The sequence below is a fragment of the Megascapheus bottae genome, chromosome 1 (assembly GCF_031878675.1).
Source record: "Megascapheus bottae isolate mThoBot1 chromosome 1, mThoBot2.hap1, whole genome shotgun sequence".
In the NCBI taxonomy this organism is placed as follows: Eukaryota; Metazoa; Chordata; class Mammalia; order Rodentia; family Geomyidae; genus Megascapheus; species Megascapheus bottae.
The window spans coordinates 105,308,137-105,320,146 of NC_143509.1; positions in this window are offsets into that span (position 1 = coordinate 105,308,137).

Here is a 12,010-nt window from a genome sequence, read left to right on the forward strand (position 1 = left end):
TGGAAGGAAGTGACTGGAATCTTGGTGGACAGTGGAAGGAAGTGACTGGAATCTTGGTGGACAGTGGAAGGAAGTGCCTGTAATCTTGGTGGAAAGTGGAAGGAAGTGCCTGGAATCTTGGTGGACAGTGGAAGGAAGTGACTGGAATCTTGGTGGACAGTGGAAGGAAGTGACTGGAATCTTGGTGGACAGTGGAAGGAAGTGACTGGAATCTCGGTGGACATTGGAAGGAAGTGACTGGAATCTCGGTGGACATTGGAAGGAAGTGACTGGAATCTCGGTGGACAGTGGAAAGAAGTGACTGGAATCTCGGTGGACATTGGAAGGAAGTGACTGGAATCTCGGTGGACAGTGGAAGGAAGTGACTGGAATCTCGGTGGACAGTGGAACGAAGTGACTGGAATCTCGGTGGACATGGAAGGAAGTGACTGGAATCTCGGTGGACATGGAAGGAAGTGACTGGAATCTTGGTGGACATGGAAGGAAGTGACTGGAATCTTGGTGGACATGGAAGGAAGTGACTGGAATCTTGGTGGACATGGAAGGAAGTGACTGGAATCTTGGTGGACATGGAAGGAAGTGACTGGAATCTTGGTGGACATGGAAGGAAGTGACTGGAATCTTGGTGGACATGGAAGGAAGTGACTGGAATCTTGGTGGACAGTGGAAGGAAGTGACTGGAATCTTGGTGGACAGTGGGAAGAAGTGACAGGAATCTTGGTGGACAGTGGAGGGAAGTGACTGTAATCTTGGTGGACAGTGGAAATCAGTGACTGGAATCTTGGTGGACAGTGGAAGGAAGTGACTGGAATCTTGGTGGACATTGGAAGGAAGTGACAGGAATCTTGGTGGACATTGGAAGGAAGTGACTGGAATCTCGGTGGACAGTGGAAAGAAGTGACTGGAATCTTGGTGGACAGTGGAAGGAAGTGATTGGAATGTTGGTGAACATGGAAGGAAGTGACTGGAATCTTGGTGGACATGGAAGGAAGTGACTGGAATCTTGGTGGAGAGTGGAAGGAAGTGACTGGAATCTTTGTGGACAGTGGAAGGAGGTGACTGGAATCTTGGTGGACTGTGGAAGGAAGTGACAGGAATCTTGGTGGACATTGGAAAGAAGTGACTGGAATCTTGGTGGACAGTGGAAGGAAGTGACAGGAATCTTGTTGGACAGTGGAAGGAAGTGACTGGAATCTTGTTGGACAGTGGAAGGAAGTGACAGGAATCTTGGGGGACAGTGGAAGGATGTGACTGGAATCTTGGTGGACAGGGGATGGAAGTGACTGGAATCTTGGTGGACAGTGGAAGGAAGTGACAGGAATCTTGTTGGACAGTGGAAAGAAGTGCCAGGAATCTTTGGGGACAGTGGAAGGAAGTGACTGGAATCTTGGTGGACAGTGGAAGGAAGTGACTGGAATCTTGGTGGGCAGTGGAAGGAAGTGACTGGAATCTTGGTGGACATGGAAGGAAGTGACTGGAATCTTGGTGGACAGTGGAAGGAAGTGACTGGAATCTTGGTGGACATTGGAAGGAAGTGACTGGAATCTTGGAGGACAGTGGAAGGAAGTGACTGGAATCTTGTTGGACAGTGGGAGGAAGTGCCTGGAATCTTGTTGGACAGTGGAAGGAAGTGACTGGAATCTTGGTGGGCAGTGGAAGGAAGTGACTGGAATCTTGGTGGACAGTGGAAGGAAGTGACTGGAATCTCGGTGGACAGTGGAAGGAAGTGACTGGAATCTTGGTGGACATTGGAAGGAAGTGACTGGAATCTCGGTGGACAGTGGAAAGAAGTGACTGGAATCTCGGTGGACATTGGAAGGAAATGACTGGAAACTCGGTGGACAGTGGAAAGAAGTGACTGGAATCTTGGTGGACATGGAAGGAAGTGACTGGAATCTTGGTGGACATGGAAGGAAGTGACTGGAATCTTGGTGGACATGGAAGGAAGTGACTGGAATCTTTGTGGACAGTGGAAGGAAGTGATTGGAATCTTGGTGGACATGGAAGGAAGTGACTGGAATCTTGGTGGGCAGTGGAAGGAAGTGACTGGAATCTTGGTGGACAGTGGAAGGAAGTGACTGGAATCTTGGTGGACATGGAAGGAACTGACTGGAATCTTGGTGGGCAGTGGAAGGAAGTGACAGGTATCATGGTGCACAGTGGAGGGAAGTGACTGGAATCTTGGTGGACAGTGGAAAGAAGTGACTGTAATCTTGTTGGACAGTGGAAGGAAGTGACTGGAATCTTGGTGGACAGTGGAAGGAAGTGACAGGAATCTTGGTGGACAGTGGAGGGAAGTGACTGGAATCATGGTGGACATTGGAAGGAAGTGACAGGAATCTTGGGGGACATTGGAAGGAAGTGACTAGAATCTCGGTGGACAGTGGAAAGAAGTGACTGGAATCTTGGTGGACATGGAAGGAAGTGACTGGAATCTTGGTGGACAGTGGAAGGAAGTGATTGGAATGTTGGTGAACATGGAAGGAAGTGACTGGAATCTTGGTGGACATGGAAGGAAGTGACTGGAATCTTGGTGGAGAGTGGAAGGAAGTGACTGGAATCTTGGTGGACAGTGGAAGGAAGTGACTGGAATGTTGGTGGGCAGTGGAAGTAGGTGACTGGAATCTTTGTGGACAGTGGAAGGAGGTGACTGGAATCTTGGTGGACTGTGGAAGGAAGTGACAGGAATCTTGGTGGACAGTGGAAGGAAGTGACTGGAATCTTTTGGACATGGAAGGAAGTGACTGGAATCTTGGTGGACATTGGAAAGAAGTGACTGGAATCTTGATGGACTGGGGAAAGAAGTGACTGGAATCTTGGTGGACAGTGGAAGGAAGTGACAGGAATCTTGTTGGACAGTGGAAGGAAGTGACAGGAATCTTGGGGGACAGTGGTAGGAAATGACTGGAATCTTGGTGGACCGTGGAAGGAAGTGACTGGAATCTTGGTGGACATTGGAAAGAAGTGACTGGAATCTTGATGGACAGGGGATGGAAGTGACTGGAATCTTGGTGGACAGTGGAAGGAAGTGACAGGAATCTTGTTGGACAGTGGAAAGAAGTGCCAGGAATCTTTGGGGACAGTGGAAGGAAGTGACTGGAATCTTGGTGGACAGTGGAAGGAAGTGACTGGAATCTTGTTGGACAGTGGAAGGAAGTGACTGGAATCTTGTTGGACATGGAAGGAAGTGACTGGAATCTCGGTGGACATGGAAGGAAGTGACTGGAATCTCGGTGGACAGTGGAAGGAATTGACTGGAATCTCGGTGGACAAGGAAGGAAGTGACTGGAACCTTGGTGGACATTTGAAGGAAGTGACTGGAATCTTGGTGGACATGGAAGGAAGTGACTGGAATCTTGGTGGACATAGAAGGAAGTGACTGGAACCTTGGTGGACAGTGGGAGGACGTGACTGGAATCTTGGTGGACAGTGGGAGGAAGTGACTGGTATCTTGGTGGACAGTGGAAGGAAGTGACTGGAATGTTGGTGGGCAGTGGAAGGAAGTGATTGGAATCTTGGTGGACAGTGGAAGGAAGTGACAGGAATCTTGTTGGACAGTGGAAGGAAGTGACAGGAATCTTGGGGGACAGTGGTAGGAAGTGACTGGAATCTTGGTGGACCGTGGAAGGAAGTGTCTGGAATCTTGGTGGACATTGGAAAGAAGTGACTGGAATCTTGATGGACAGGGGATGGAAGTGACTGGAATCTTGGTGGACAGTGGAAGGAAGTGACAGGAATCTTGTTGGACAGTGGAAAGAAGTGCCAGGAATCTTTGGGGACAGTGGAAGGAAGTGACTGGAATCTTGGTGGACAGTGGAAGGAAGTGACTAGAATCTTCGTGGACAGTGGAAGAAAGTGACTGTAATATTGTTGGACATGGAAGGAAGTGACTGGAATCTTGGTGGACAGTGGAAGGAAGTGAATGGAATCTTCTTGGACAGTGAAAGTAAGTGACTGGAATCTTGGTGGACATGGACGTTAGTGACTGGAATCTCGGTCGACAGTGGAAGGAAGTGACTGGAATCATGGTGGACAGTGGAAGGAAGTGACTGGAATCTTGGAGGACAGTGGAAGGAAGTGACAGGAATCTTGGTGGACATGGACGAAAGTGACTGGAATCTCGGTCGACAGTGGAAGGAAGTGACTGGAATCTCGGTGGACAGTGGAAGGAAGTGACTGAAATCTCGGTGGATATTGGAAGGAAGTGACTGGAATCTTGGTGGACATGGAAGGAAGTGACTGGAATCTCGGTCGACAGTGGAAGGAAGTGACTGGAATCTTGGTGGACAGTGGAAGGAAGTGACTGGAATCTCGGTGGACAGTGGAAGGAAGTGACTGGAATCTCGATGGATATTGGAAGGAAGTGACTGGAATCTTGGTGGACATGGAAGGAAGTGACTGGAATCTTGGTGGACATGGAAGGAAGTGACTGGAATCTTGGAAGACAGTGAAAGGAAGTGACTGGAATCTTGGTGGACAGTGGAAGGAAGTGACTGGAATCTTGGTGGACACTGGAAGGAAGTGACTGGAATCTTGGTGGACACTGGAAGGAAGTGACTGGAATCTTGGTGGACAGTGGAAGGAAGTGACTGGAATCTCGGTCGACAGTGGAAGGAAGTGACTGGAATCTTGGTGGACAGTGGAAGGAAGTGACTGGAATCTTGGTGGACAGTGGAAGGAAGTGACTGGAATCTCGGTCGACAGTGGAAGGAAGTGACTGGAATCTTGGTGGACAGTGGAAGGAAGTGACTGGAATCTCGGTGGACAGTGGAAGGAAGTGACTGGAATCTTGTTGGACACTGGAAGGAAGTGACTGGAATCTTGGTGGACACTGGAAGGAAGTGACTGGAATCTTGGTGGACAGTGGAAGGAAGTGACTGGAATCTCGGTCGACAGTGGAAGGAAGTGACTGGAATCTTGGTGGACAGTGGAAGGAAGTGACTGGAATCTCGGTGGACAGTGGAAGGAAGTGACTGGAATCTCGATGGATATTGGAAGGAAGTGACTGGAATCTTGGTGGACACTGGAAGGAAGTGACTGGAATCTTGGTGGGCAGTGGAAGGAAGTGACTGGAATCTTGATGGACAGGGGAAGGAAGTGACGGGAATCTTGGTGGACAGTGGAAGGAAGTGACAGGAATCTTGTTGGACAGTGGAAGGCAGTGACTGGAATCTTGGGGGACAGTGGAAGGAAGTGACTGTAATCTTGGTGCACAGTGGGAGGAAGTGACTAGAATCTTGGTGGACATGGAAGGAAGTGACTGTGATCTTATTGGACAGTGGAAGGAACTGACAGGAATCTTGCGGGACAGTGGAAGGAAGTGACTGGAATCTTGGTGGACAGTGGAAGGAAGTGACTGGAATCTTGTTGGACAGTGGAAGGAAGTGACTGGAATCTTGTTGGACAGTGGAAGGAAGTGACTGGAATCTTGTTGGACAGTGGAAGGAAGTGACTGGAATCTTGGTGGACAGTGGAAGGAAGTGACTGGAATCTTGTTGGACAGTGGAAGGAAGTGACTGGAATCTTGTTGGACAGTGGAAGGAAGTGACTGGAATCTTGTTGGACATGGAAGGAAGTGACTGGAATCTCGGTGGACATGGAAGGAAGTGACTGGAATCTCGGTGGACAGTGGAAGGAAGTGACTGGAATCTTGTTGGACATGGAAGGAAGTGACTGGAATCTTGTTGGACAGTGGAAGGAAGTGACTGGAATCTTGTTGGACAGTGGAAGGAAGTGACTGGAATCTTGGTGGACACTGGAAGGAAGTGACTGGAATCTTGGTGGACAGTGGAAGGAAGTGACTGGAACCTTGGTGGACATTTGAAGGAAGTGACTGGAATCTTGGTGGACATGGAAGGAAGTGACTGGAATCTTGGTGGACATAGAAGGAAGTGACTGGAATCTTGGTGGACAGTGGAAGGAAGTGATTGGAATCTTGGTGCACAGTGGAGGGAAGTGACAGGAATCTTGGTGGACAGTGGGAGGAAGTGACTGGAATCTTGGTGGACAGTGGAAGGAAGTGACTGGAATGTTGGTGGGCAGTGGAAGGAAGTGATTGGAATCTTGGTGGACAGTGGAAGGAAGTGACTGGAATCTTGTTGGACAGTGGAAGGAAGTGACTGGAATCTTGGTGGGCAGTGGAGGAAGTGACTGGAATCTTGTTGGACAGTGGAAGGAAGTGACTGGAATCTTGGTGGACAGTGGAAGGAAGTGACTGGAATCTTGGTGGACACTGGAAGGAAGTGACTGGAATCTTGGTGGACACTGGAAGGAAGTGACTGGAATCTTGGTGGACAGTGGAAGGAAGTGATTGGAATCTTGGTGGACAGTGGAAGGAAGTGACTGGAATCTTGTTGGACAGTGGAAGGAAGTGACTGGAATCTTGGTGGACAGTGGAAGGAAGTGACTGGAATCTTGGTGGACACTGGAAGGAAGTGACTGGAATCTTGGTGGACACTGGAAGGAAGTGACTGGAATCTTGGTGGGCAGTGGAAGGACTTGACTGGAATCTTGGTGGACAGTGGAAGGAAGTGACTGGAATCTTGTTGGACAGTGGAAGGAAGTGACTGGAATCTTGGTGGGCAGTAGAACGAAGTGACTGGATTCTTGGTGGGCAGTGGAAGGAAGTGACTGGAATCTCGGTGGACAGTGGAAAGAAGTGACTGGAATCTCGGTGGACATTGGAAGGAAGTGACTGGAATCTTGGTGGACAGTGGAAGGAAGTGACTGGAATCTCGGTGGACAGTGGAAGGAAGTGACTGGAATCTCGGTGGACATTGGAAGGAAGTGACAGGAATCTCGGTGGACAGTGGAAAGAAGTGACTGGAATCTCGGTGGACACTGGAAGGAAGTGACTGGAATCTTGGTGGACATGGAAGGAAATGACTGGAATCTTGGTGGACATGGAAGGAAGTGACTGGAATCTCGGTGGACAGTGGAAAGAAGTGACTGGAATCTCGGTGGACATTGGAAGGAAGTGACTGGAAACTCAGTGGACAGTGGAAGGAAGTGACTGGAATCTTGGTGGACATGGAAGGAAGTGACTGGAATCTCGGTGGACACTGGAAGGAAGTGACTGGAATCTTGGTGGACATGGAAGGAAATGACTGGAATCTTGGTGGACATGGAAGGAAGTGACTGGAATCTCGGTGGACAGTGGAAAGAAGTGACTGGAATCTCGGTGGACATTGGAAGGAAGTGACTGGAAACTCAGTGGACAGTGGAAGGAAGTGACTGGAATCTTGGTGGACATGGAAACAAGTGACTGGAATCTCGGTGGACAGTGGAAAGAAGTGACTGGAATCTCGGTGGACATTGGAAGGAAGTGACTGGAAACTCGGTGGACAGTGGAAGGAAGTGACTGGAATCTTGGTGGACATGGAAGGAAGTGACTGGAATCTTGGTGGACATGGAAGGAAGTGACTGGAATCATGGTGGACATTGGAAGGAAGTGACTAGAATCTTGGTGGACATGGAAGGAAGTGACTGGAATCTTGGTGGACATGGAAGGAAGTGACTGGAATCTTGGTGGACAGTGGAAGGAAGTGATTGGAATCTTGGTGGACATGGAAGGAAGTGACTGAAATCTTGGTGGACATGGAAGGAACTGACTGGAATCTTGGTGGGCAGTGGAAGGAAGTGACAGCTATCATGGTGCACAGTGGAGGGAAGTGACTGGAATCTTGGTGGACAGTGGAAAGAAGTGACTGGAATCTTGGTGGACAGTGGAAGGAAGTGACTGGAATCTTGGTGGACAGTGGAAGGAAGTGACTGGAATCTTGGTGGACAGTGGAAGGAAGTGACTGGAATCTTGGTGGACAGTGGAAGGAAGTGACTGGAATCTTGGTGGACAGTGGAAGGAAGTGACTGGAATCTTGTTGGACAGTGGAAGGAAGTGACTGGAATCTTGGTGGACACTGGAAGGAAGTGACTGGAATCTTGGTGGACACTGGAAGGAAGTGACTGGAATCTGGGTGGACATGGAAGGAAGTGACTGGAATCTTGGTGGACAGTGGAAGGAAGTGACTGGAATCTTGGTGGACAGTGGAAGGAAGTGACTGGAATCTTGGTGGACAGTGGAAGGAAGTGACTGGAATCTTGGTGGACAGTGGAAGGAAGTGCCTGTAATCTTGGTGGAAAGTGGAAGGAAGTGACTGGAATCTTGGTGGACAGTGGAAGGAAGTGACTGGAATCTTGGTGGACATGGAAGGAAGTGACTGGAATCTTGGTGGACATGGAAGGAAGTGACTGGAATCTTGGTGGACAGTGGAAGGAAGTGATTGGAATCTTGGTGGACATGGAAGGAAGTGACTGGAATCTTGGTGGACAGTGGAAGGAAGTGACTGGAATCTCGGTGGACAGTGGAAAGAAGTGACTGGAATCTTGGTGGACATGGAAGGAAGTGACTGGAATCTTGGTGGGCAATGGAAGGAAGTGACTGGAATCTTGGTGGACATGGAAGGAAGTGACTGGAATCATGGTGGACATTGGAAGGAAGTGACTAGAATCTTGGTGGACATGGAAGGAAGTGACTGGAATCTTGGTGGACATGGAAGGAAGTGACTGGAATCTTGGTGGACAGTGGAAGGAAGTGATTGGAATCTTGGTGGACATGGAAGGAAGTGACTGAAATCTTGGTGGACATGGAAGGAACTGACTGGAATCTTGGTGGGCAGTGGAAGGAAGTGACAGCTATCATGGTGCACAGTGGAGGGAAGTGACTGGAATATTGGTGGACAGTGGAAAGAAGTGACTGGAATCTTGGTGGACAGTGGAAGGAAGTGACTGGAATCTTGGTGGACAGTGGAAGGAAGTGACTGGAATCTAAGTGGACACTGGAAGGAAGTGACTGGAATCTTGGTGGACAGTGGAAGGAAGTGACAGGAATCTTGGTGGACAGTGGAAGGAAGTGACTGGAATCTTGTTGGACAGTGGAAGGAAGTGACTGGAATCTTGGTGGACACTGGAAGGAAGTGACTGGAATCTTGGTGGACACTGGAAGGAAGTGACTGGAATCTGGGTGGACATGGAAGGAAGTGACTGGAATCTTGGTGGACAGTGGAAGGAAGTGACTGGAATCTTGGTGGACAGTGGAAGGAAGTGACTGGAATCTTGGTGGACAGTGGAAGGAAGTGACTGGAATCTTGGTGGACAGTGGAAGGAAGTGCCTGTAATCTTGGTGGAAAGTGGAAGGAAGTGACTGGAATCTTGGTGGACAGTGGAAGGAAGTGACTGGAATCTTGGTGGACATGGAAGGAAGTGACTGGAATCTTGGTGGACATGGAAGGAAGTGACTGGAATCTTGGTGGACAGTGGAAGGAAGTGATTGGAATCTTGGTGGACATGGAAGGAAGTGACTGGAATCTTGGTGGACAGTGGAAGGAAGTGACAGCTATCATGGTGCACAGTGGAAGGAAGTGACTGGAATCTCGGTGGACAGTGGAAAGAAGTGACTGGAATCTTGGTGGACATGGAAGGAAGTGACTGGAATCTTGGTGGGCAATGGAAGGAAGTGATTGGAATCTTGGTGGACATGGAAGGAAGTGACTGGAATCTTGGTGGACATGGAAGGAACTGACTGGAATCTTGGTGGGCAGTGGAAGGAAGTGACTGGAATCTTGGTGGACAGTGGGAGGAAGTGACAGGAATCTTGGTGGACAGTGGAGGGAAGTGACTGGAATCTTGGTGGACAGTGGAAAGAAGTGACTGGAATCTTGGTGGACAGTGGAAGAAAGTGACTGGAATCTTGGTGGACAGTGGGAGGAAGTGACAGGAATCTTGGTGGACAGTGGAGGGAAGTGACTGGAATCTTGGTGGACAGTGGAAATCAGTGACTGGAATCTTGTTGGACAGTGGAAGGAAGTGACTGGAATCTTGGTGGACATTGGAAGGAAGTGACAGGAATCTTGTTGGACATTGGAAGGAAGTGACTGGAATCTCGGTGGACAGTGGAAAGAAGTGACTGGAATCTTGGTGGACATGGAAGGAAGTGACAGGTATCATGGTGCACAGTGGAGGGAAGTGACAGGAATCTTGTTGGACATTGGAAGGAAGTGACTGGAATCTTGGTGGACTGTGGAAGGAAGTGACTGGAATCTTTTGGACATGGAAGGAAGTGACTGGAATCTTGGTGGACATTGGAAAGAAGTGACTGGAATCTTGATGGACTGGGGAAAGAAGTGACTGGAATCTTGGTGGACACTGGAAGGAAGTGACTGGAATCTTGGTGGACAGTGGAAGGAAGTGACTGGAATCTTGGTGGGCAGTGGAAGGAAGTGACTGGAATCTTTTGGACATGGAAGGAAGTGACTGGAATCTTGGTGGACATTGGAAAGAAGTGACTGGAATCTTGATGGACTGGGGAAAGAAGTGACTGGAATCTTGGTGGACACTGGAAGGAAGTGACTGGAATCTTGGTGGACAGTGGAAGGAAGTGACTGGAATCTTGGTGGGCAGTGGAAGGAAGTGACTGGAATCTTGGTGGACAGTGGAAGGAAGTGACTGGAATCTCGGTGGACAGTGGAAGGAAGTGACTGGAATCTTGGTGGACATTGCAAGGAAGTGACTGGAATCTCGGTGGACAGTGGAAAGAAGTGACTGGAATCTCGGTGGACATTGGAAGGAAGTGACTGGAAACTCGGTGGACAGTGGAAAGAAGTGACTGGAATCTTGGTGGACATGGAAGGAAGTGACTGGAATCTTGGTGGACATGGAAGGAGGTGACTGGAATCTTGGTGGACAGTGGAAGGAAGTGATTGGAATCTTGGTGGGCAGTGGAAAGAAGTGACTGGAATCTTGGTGGACAGTGGAAGGAAGTGACTGGAATCTTGGTGGGCAGTGGAAGGAAGTGACTGGAATCTTGGTGGACACTGGAAGGAAGTGACTGGAATATTGGTGGACAGTGAAAGGAAGTGACTGGAATCTTGGTGGACAGTGGAAGGAAGTGACTGGAATCTTGGTGGGCAGTGGAAAGAAGTGACTGGAATCTTGGTGGACAGTGGAAGGAAGTGACTGGAATCTTGTTGGACAGTGGAAGGAAGTGACTGGAATCTTGGTGGACAGTGGAAGGAAGTGACTGGAATCTTGGTGGGCAGTGGAAGGACTTGACTGGAATCTTGGTGGACAGTGGAAGGAAGTGACTGGAATCTTGGTGGACACTGGAAGGAAGTGACTGGAATCTGGGTGGACATGGAAGGAAGTGACTGGAATCTTGGTGGACAGTGGAAGGAAGTGACTGGAATCTTGGTGGACACTGGAAGGAAGTGACTGGAATATTGGTGGACAGTGAAAGGAAGTGACTGGAATCTTGGTGGACAGTGGAAGGAAGTGACTGGAATCTTGGTGGGCAGTGGAAAGAAGTGACTGGAATCTTGGTGGACAGTGGAAGGAAGTGACTGGAATCTTGGTGGACAGTGGAAGGAAGTGACTGGAATCTTGGTGGGCAGTGGAAGGACTTGACTGGAATCTTGGTGGACAGTGGAAGGAAGTGACTGGAATCTTGGTGGACACTGGAAGGAAGTGACTGGAATCTGGGTGGACATGGAAGGAAGTGACTGGAATCTTGGTGGACAGTGGAAGGAAGTGACTGGAATCTTGGTGGACAGTGGAAGGAAGTGACTGGAATCTTGGTGGACAGTGGAAGGAAGTGCCTGTAATCTTGGTGGAAAGTGGAAGGAAGTGACTGGAATCTTGGTGGACAGTGGAAGGAAGTGACTGGAATCTTGGTGGACAGTGGAAGGAAGTGACTGGAATCTTGGTGGACAGTGGAAGGAAGTGACTGGAATCTTGGTGGACATTGGAAGGAAGTGACTGGAATCTTGGTGGACATTGGAAGGAAGTGACTGGAATCTCGGTGGACAGTGGAAAGAAGTGACTGGAATCTCGGTGGACATTGGAAGGAAGTGACTGGAATCTCGGTGGGCAGTGGAAGGAAGTGACTGGAATCTTGGTGCACAGTGGAGGGAAGTGACTGGAATCTTGGTGGACAGTGGAAGGAAGTGACTGGAATCTT